The sequence below is a fragment of the Erythrolamprus reginae genome, chromosome 2 (genome assembly GCF_031021105.1).
Source record: "Erythrolamprus reginae isolate rEryReg1 chromosome 2, rEryReg1.hap1, whole genome shotgun sequence".
Classification (NCBI taxonomy): Eukaryota; Metazoa; Chordata; class Lepidosauria; order Squamata; family Dipsadidae; genus Erythrolamprus; species Erythrolamprus reginae.
The window spans coordinates 262,096,426-262,105,126 of record NC_091951.1 but is presented as its reverse complement, the minus strand read 5'-3'; the positions used below and the strand labels follow the sequence as shown (position 1 = coordinate 262,105,126).

The 8,701-nt window shown below is 39.6% G+C and overlaps 1 pseudogene; it reads left to right on the top strand.

Moving 5' to 3' along the window:
* Positions 1–876: 876 nt before the first annotated feature.
* LOC139158924 (small ribosomal subunit protein eS24 pseudogene) lies at positions 877–1,306 on the top strand (annotated as a pseudogene).
* Positions 1,307–8,701: the final 7,395 nt, after the last annotated feature.

Below are 8,701 nucleotides of genomic sequence, written 5' to 3'. Positions count from 1 at the left end.
TCATTAATCTTATTAATAATATTGTTATTAAGCCATTATAATATTGTTTTTATCATTGTTGTGAGCCGCCCTGAGTCTTTGGAGAGGGGCGGCATACAAATCTAACAATTGAATTGAATTGAATTGAATCTCTACTCTTCCGACTATTTTTTCCTTTCTACCCATTGTTAAAATTTATCCTATATTTCAAAGTATTCTGTCTCCCCCTTGTCTTTCATCTCCAGTGTTAGTCTGTCCATTTCTGCACATGTCAATATTTTTTCCATTATTTCTTCTTTCGATGGAGTTTTTTCATTTTTCCATATTGGGCATAGATCAACCTTGCTGCAGTTGTTATATCTAGGATTAAATATATCTGTCCCTTTTTATACTTCTCATTGATGATTCCTAGTAAGAACAATTCTGGTTTCATATCTATGCCCTTGTTTAGTATGTCTTCTAGCCATGTCTTAACCTGATTCCAAAATCCCTTTGCTTTTTTGCACAACTGCCACATATGATAGTAAGAACTTTTCACCATTTTATATTTCCAACATTGTGCTGAAAGTTTTTTTATCCATTTTACTAATCTTGTTGGCAGGATGTGCACCTGTAGAACATTTGATATAGATTTTCTTTATAGGATGTAGCCAAAGTCAGTTTTCTAATCCTCTCCCATAACTCTTGCCATTTATCTAAATTAATATTATACCCAAAATTTTGAGCCCAAATAAGCATAGTTTCTTGAACTATTTTATATTCTAATAAATATTGATAAATTCTCTTTATTATCCTATTGTCTGGTCCTTGCAAGATTTTATCTATTACCATTAGTTCCTTCTCAGGACCCCATTCTTTCTTATCTTTTAGATATCACAATTCCTTTTCTCTCTCTCTGGGACTGCGAGACAGGCCACCAAGATGAATGATACGGTCACCATCTGAACGAGGAAGTTCATGACAAACCGGTTGCTTCAGCGTAAGCAAATGGTAATTGACGTCCTTCATTCTGGAAAAGCCACTGTATCCAAAACAGAAATCCGTGAAAAGTTGGCAAAAATGCACAAGACAAAGCCAGATGTCATTTTTGTCTTCAGCTTCAGGACCCATTTTGGTGGTGGCAAAACCACCGGCTTTGGTATGATCTATGATTCTCTAGACTACGCAAAGAAAAATGAACCAAAGCATAGACTGGCCAGGCATGGCTTGTATGAAAAGAAAAAGATGTCCAGGAAACATCGGAAAGAGCGTAAGAATAGGATGAACAAGGGCAGAGGAACAGCGAAAGCCACTGTGGGCGCTGGCAAGAAGTGAGCCAGTCAGGAAACTAAATTTAATCAGTAGGTATGCCCATCATTCCAATTCAATCCCTTCCTCTTGTAGTTCTTCCAAGATCTTTGTTTTTTTTAATGTTAAGACTCCATTGTACTATTCTTATTCCCATACCATTTATTTATTTATTGGATTTGTATGCCGCCCCTCTCCGGAGACTCGGGGTGGCTAACAGCAATAATAAGACGGCATATAATAATAATCCAATACTAAAAACAATTAAAAACCTATTATAATAAAAACCAAACAGACATACAGACATACCATGCATAAAATTGTAAATGCCTAGGGGGAAAGGGTATCTCAATTCCCCCATGCCTGGCGGCAGAGGTGGGTTTTAAGTAGCTTACAAAAGGCAAGGCATTCAAAGGGGTTCATCCCAAATTATATAGTTAAAAGTCTGTAGAGATTCTCAGTCATCTAGGTCATGGTTATCCCAAAGGTGCATTTTTCAGAAGGCAACAGAACTTTCTTGTTTTTTCTTTGAAGACATTTCACTTCTCATCCAAGCAGCTTCTTCAGCTCTGACAGGTTAGTGGGAAATGGAAGGATTTATATTCCTTGCAGACAGCTGGTCATTTTCATCTTTTAAGAGAGTCATTGAAGGGTCACCTGAGTAGTGCTCCTGGTTATTGGAAGAATGGGACATGGTCTAGAGTCTAGACAACAACTATTTATTTACTTACCATGCTTGAAGACCAGCCCACTCATCAACCTTGTAAAGGTAAATGTAAACATAAAATTTCCCCTATCCAATCATGTTGGGGTTCATCTCTGTTTCTTAGCCAAAGAGGGCAGTGTTGTCTGAAGACACTTCTGTACCATGTGACCAGCATGACTATACACCATAACAAGTACACAAAACCCTGTTGCCATCCCACCAAACTGGTATCTATTTATCTACTTGCATTGCATGTTTTTGAATTGCTAGGTGGACTGGAGCTAGGGCAAGTGATGGGAGCTCACCCGGTCAGCAATGTTTGGGTGTTAAACCTGAGCTGTCAGTCTTCCAGCTGACAAGCTCAGCATCTTCATTTACATTGAGCCCCTTCTCAACCTTGTAGATCAGCACATTCCAACAAGTTCATGTCAATCCACACATTAAAAACAATAGTACATAAACCATAGTCAATAAAACACCCTTTCCAACATCCAGTAATCTAACAACAAACAGCTAAGAATCAATATACAGTATGTGACAGAAGTGACTACACCCCCTGACATTTTGTAAATATTTAAGAATATATTTTGTGGTGACAACTCTGAAGAAACGACACTTGGCTACAATGTAAAAGTAATGAGTATACAGCTTGTATAAAAGTGTAAATGTGCTGTCTCCTCAAAATAACACAACACACAGCCATTAATGTCTAAACTGCTGGCAACAAAAGTAAGTACACTTTCATGTATTCACTTTTATGACATACAGAATATGAGGGCTGTACTCATTTCTGTGACATACTGTATATTTCAAAGGATGGAGCCATTATGAAAAACAGGAACCCTTACTCCCTTGAGTACTCCCTTACTCCCTCTCTTGTAGGGGAGGGAACACTCAAGATCCCAATCTAGACCAGGGAGTATACCTAGGCACTAAGCCATGAAACCAGCTACTTGATTGTGTGGTCAATTTATGGTTTAACTGTAAGATTATGTAAGATTAAGTTAACTGTAGCTAAACATGCCATGTGAACACAGCCAAACTGTCATCACAGCTGGGTTTATATGACAACTGAACCACAAACAAGTCAGCCACATATTAACCTATCATACCTATGTTATGTTATCATCCAGCAAATGGTTTAGTATGTCATGCATGCCCAGAAAATTGGGCTGAATCTACTGCAATAAAATTTGCCTTAAGAATATGACCCACAAGTCTCCATGGAGATCGTTACTCCACCCAATTCTGTTTGGATTTCTATTCCCTAATCTGCCTTTTTTTATTAACTAGGAGCACCTCTGTTTAAATTAAACTGCAATATTACTCAACTTGTGTCATTAACGTATTCCAATAGATCTCTCTATCCCTGCAAAACTTTATAACATACTGCCTTAGTCAATATTTTTCATACTTGAAGACCAGGATATACAAACATAACTGAAAGGGTTTTGACAATTTCATCTACATAATATTTATAGTATTAAACTCTGGGAAAGCACTTGAATCTCTCACAAAAAACCTCATTCAAAAGAAGTTTATAGAAATGTTTACAGGTCTTTGGGGATCTTACTAACTTTTGATTTTGCTAGTTTATGTATTAAAAAAGAAAATATTAATTCATTTTAAAGCCTCAAAGCACTATTCTAACTTCGTGAAAAGTCTGTGAGATCATTTTAAACTTTGGCGGAAAAGTGGGGGCAGTACGTTTTCAGTGTGAAATTTGGCATGCCTTCTTAGAGTTTATGAGTATGATCTCTCTACACATTGACATTTGGTCTAATTATTAATGAATGCCAGTAATTTTTTCAAGCATACTTCTGTAGCTTTTCAGTTACATGAAAAGGTAACTAAAATGCATTATTCTATCAATGTCCACTTTGCACATGGAAAAAGAATGCCTTAGAAATACATTACTTATAGTTTTTGTTTTCTGTGTGGAAAATGTTCAGATGTTTATATCCAAATATATATTTCATCTACAGTACTTTTGTACTATTTAAGTACCAATCCCACACATTTCATTATTCACCAGAAAACAGATCCAACACCTACTGAAGCAAATGGAAGTCTTCCAATTTCATTTTCGGTTTGACGCTGGTGACTGTAAGAAGAAGAGGAAAATAGCATATGAAGCTGTATGTACAGTATATTCAAATACTTCCAAGGGATGCGAATATGCCCAATAAATATGTGGTTGGATGAAGTTATAAACATCTTGAATTGTTCCTTCAAACATTATTGGCTCATAATTCTAAAGATTTAAACTATTATAGTGCCAGAATAGACATGGTTAAGAGAGTTCTATAGCAAGAATGCATTATAGGCAACAAAGCATATATTCTCAAATGGAAGAGTTAAAATCCAATCCCAACACATTGTGCTAAGCTACAAAATTGTTATCATTACTAATATTGTTGTACTATTAATTATACCTAAAAAAGTTGTGCAAACAATATGGTAGTTCTGAGAGATGTAATGCAGAATCTTTATATTTACAGTTAATCCCAGTTTGGATATTCTGGGAGGAGTGAAATGTAGCACTGTATTTATTTATTTATTAGATTTGTATGCCGCCCCTTTCCGTAGACTCGGGAAATGAATATTTGGTAGACACAATTTTTAAAATACTTTGAGTTCACCACCGGCACCCCAGGCTGAAGATTCATTAGACCAAATGAGTATAAATCTCACATATCCCCTTATCTTTCAGACAGTAAATAATAATAATAATAATAATAATAATAATAATAATAATAATAATACACTACATCACACAGTCCTAGGTGCTTGGGAAGCACCTGATTATTAATGAAATACGAAATCCAGCATAGTAATCTCATTTGCTGTGTTGTATTGACATAATAATAATAATAATAATAATAATAATAATAATAATTTATTAGATTTGTATGCCGCCCCTCTCCAAGGACTCGGAGTTCATATGAAAGTTAAAAAAAATTTATATCCTCATTTTTCAATGAGGAAGATGTGCAAAATATTTCAGCAGCGGTTTATATAATGCACCAAACATGAAGACAGCTACGTCAATTTTCAAACTGTGTACGAGCTGCTTAAACACCAGCTAGTTTTATTTAGGATCCCAATACAATGCATTTGGCTTTTCAGTTAGGTGTGTCCTTTCTCAATGATCCAAGTACACAAGGTTGCCACAAAGAAGAGGGAGTCAAGCTATTCTCCAAAGCATCTAAGGGCAGGACAAGAAGCAATGGACAGAAAGTAAACAAGAAGAGCTCAACCTAAAACAGTGATGGCAAATCTTTTTTTCCTAGGGTGCCAAAAGAGCATGCACACATGCTATCGTACATGTGTGAGTGCTGACACTCATAATTCAATGCATGGGAAGGATGAAAACACCTTCCCCCACTCCCCGGAGGACCTCTTGAGGCCAGAAACAGCCTGTTTCCTAACTTCTGGAGAGCCTAGTAGGCTTGTGTTTCACCCTCCCCAGGCTCCAAAGGCTTCCCTGGAGCTGGGTAGAGGGTAAAAATGCCCTCCCCCACCCAGAGGGTCTCTGGAAGCCAAAAACGCCCTCCAAGAGCATCTGAGTGAGCCAAAAATCAGCTGGTCAGCACAGACATGCATGTTGGAGCTGAGCTAGGGCAACAGCTTGCATGCCAGCAGATATGGCTCCGTGTGCCTCCCGTGGCACCTGTGCCATAGGTTCACCATCACTGACCTAGAACTAAGGAGAAATTTCATGACAGCTAGAATACTCAGTGGAACTTGCTACCAGAAGTTGCAAATACTCTAATACTGGAACTTTTTAAGAAGAGATTGGGCAACCATTTATCTTAAATGGTATACAGTGTGGGTTCGAACTTTGTGAAAAGTCTATACCATGGTTTTTCAAAAATATTAATTAAAAATACTTCACGGGTTTTTTCCCTATACCATGGTTTTTCCCGCCCGATTACATCATATGTCATCGCCAAACTTTAGTCCGTCTTTAATAAATATTTTTTTAAATAAACTTTAATAAATAAACATGGTGACTAATAATAATAATAATAATAATAATAATAATAATAATAATAATAATAATTTATTAGATTTGTATGCCGCCCTTCTCCGAAGACTAATAATCTAAATGGTTGCTAAGGGAATGGGAAATTGTAATTTAGGGGTTTAAAGTGTTAAGGGAAGGCTTGTGATACTGTTCATAACTAAAAATAGTGTATTTACTTCCGCATCTCTACTTCACGGAAATTTGACTTTCGCGGGCGGTCTCGGAACGCATCCCCCACGAAAATTGAGGGAACAGTGTATAGGGTTTCCTGCCTAAGCAAGGAACAAGTAGGACAGGAACACAGGTACCAACTGGTGGTCCATGAGAACATTTTGGTTGTTTCAGTAGTCCGCAATGCACCTGGTTGGAGGAGTAATGTCCAATCCTGTGACTAGAATATGGAATATGGACTGGCCACGCAGCTCATGGTAGGGTTGGAAATCTCCATCATAAAGGGCACTAGGTGAAACTTTGCAGTGCAGCCCTCGCTGGCTGGAATGAGGTAATGGTGCAAGAGGGATCGGCACAGGTGGGCCAAAGCAACAGGTGTTGACAACCTGCACCTTGTCCTTTCCCCTACTGTGGTTTCCTGTTGGCTGAACCCACCGGTGGCTGAAAGAGAGACAGAGAAATAAATAAATTGCACACAGACAAAGAGAGAAAGAGATGAGAGTGAGATAGACAAAGAGAGGGGGGGAACGAGATGAGAGGGAGACAGGGAGAGAGAGGTGAGAAAGAGAGAGGGAGGAGAGAGAAAGAGAGGAGGGAGAGAGAAAGAGATAAGGGGAGAGAGGTGTCAGAGAAAGAAAGAACAAGATGAGAAAGACAGAGGAGAGAGAGTATAGGAGAGAGAAGAGGAGAAAGAGAGACGGGGAGAGAAAGAGAGACGGGGAAAGAAAGAAATGTCATAAAGAAAGAGAAAGAGATGAAAGAGAGAGAGAGGGGAGAGAGAGAGAGAGAGAGATGAGAGAAAGAAATGAGGGAGAGGCAGATGGGAGGGAGAGAGGGGGGAGAGAGAAAGAGAAGCAGGAAGAGCGACCGGGAGGGAAAGAGACAGAGAGAGAGAAAGAGAAAAAGAAAGGGAGAGATAATGCTTGAAGAACCCCATCCCATCACTAGGAGTAAGCAGTGCTCTGGATTCCTATTAGTGGTCCGTGAGATTGAAAATTATGAATTTAGTGCTCCCTGAGGTCTAAAAGATTGGGGAGCCCTGGACTAGAAGACCTCCAAGTTCCCTTACAACTCTGTTCTTATATTTCTAGTCTGTTTCTATAGTATTCAGTCAAGATGAAAGCTGAGTAATAGTATAGCAATTGTCTGTAAGAGTTTGGAGAACTGAAGCTGTATTTTCAATAATTCCAGGATGACATGTTCCATTTTGCTTAACTGTCTTATGATTTTCTTATTACCATGTTTCCCCGAAAGTAAGACAGTGTCTTACTTTCTTTTTACCCCCCAAAAGCCCCACTACGTCTTACTTTCGGGGTATGTCTTACATTGGAAAAAAATTGAAAGGGTCGCATTCCCGAAGGCATCTCCCCAGAGTCCAGAAGGGCAGCCGCGGGACAGGAGCCTCGTGAGCCCTTTTCCAAGTTCAACCTCAGGGCTCCAAGCGGCGTGCACGCGTGGAGCCACAGACGTGTGTCGGGGAAGCGTGTGTCTGGAGGGAAGGAGCCGCTCTGCGCAGTTGGGCAGCCCCACCTGCCTGCCGGAAAGGAGGCGGGCGAAGGAGGGCGCAGCTCCGGCCGCTCGCCTTGGAGCTGGTCAGCCTCGCTGGCCGCTTGCAGCCGAGCCTCAGCAGGACTCGGTTGCTGGGACGAGCGCCTTTGCTGCAAGCCGCCGCCCGCTCGGCTCGCTTCGGACCAGCGCCGTCCTTCGCTTTGCCAAGCCGGGGAAGAGGCGGTGGCGCCTCGGCGAGGCGAAGGCGAGGGGCGCACGGGGAGCTTGGAAGCGACGTCATCGGGCTCCCCCCCGGCAATACCCCCGTGTTTCCCCGAAAGTAAGACATATGTCTTACTTTCGGGGTACGGCTTATATTAGCCGACCCCCCTGAAACCCCCGATACATCTTACAATCGGGGGTGTCTTACTATCGGGGAAACAGGGTAGAAGGCTTTATATACAGGACAAAGTATTTAAATCTGAGAACTGTTTTTGAAAAAAAAATCAAGTATTTTAAGAAGGTTACCTGAGGTATCCTAAAGAGCTCTGATAATAGTCTGTAGACTTTGCAGAGTTAAAACTTTAGACACACACACAATTACTGTCTGAATAGAACTGAAGCAGACAACATTTTCCTCATCTTTCGATGTGAAGGAATCTTACCACCACCATCCCTGTTATAAACAGTTATATTGATCTAATTACGGTAGCAATTTTCTATACAACAAAGACAGAGAAGAGCAGGTTTTCTTCTAAGTAAGCATCTGTGGGATGCAAACTAGTTTGTATCTATATAATTTTGGGTTAAATGATTTAAGAATGAGTTCTGTGGTTTCCATATTAAACTATTAATTGTTACTGTATGCAGTAATTGGTACAGTTGGAGTTGGGTTTCACAACCTTTTTTTGCCACTTGTTAAACAAATCATAGAAACTCTTATATACCATACAACATATCAATACAAATACTTACTAATTTTTATACTAATTCTCACACTCTTTTTTTTACATACAAGAACACATTTATTGTACTATACA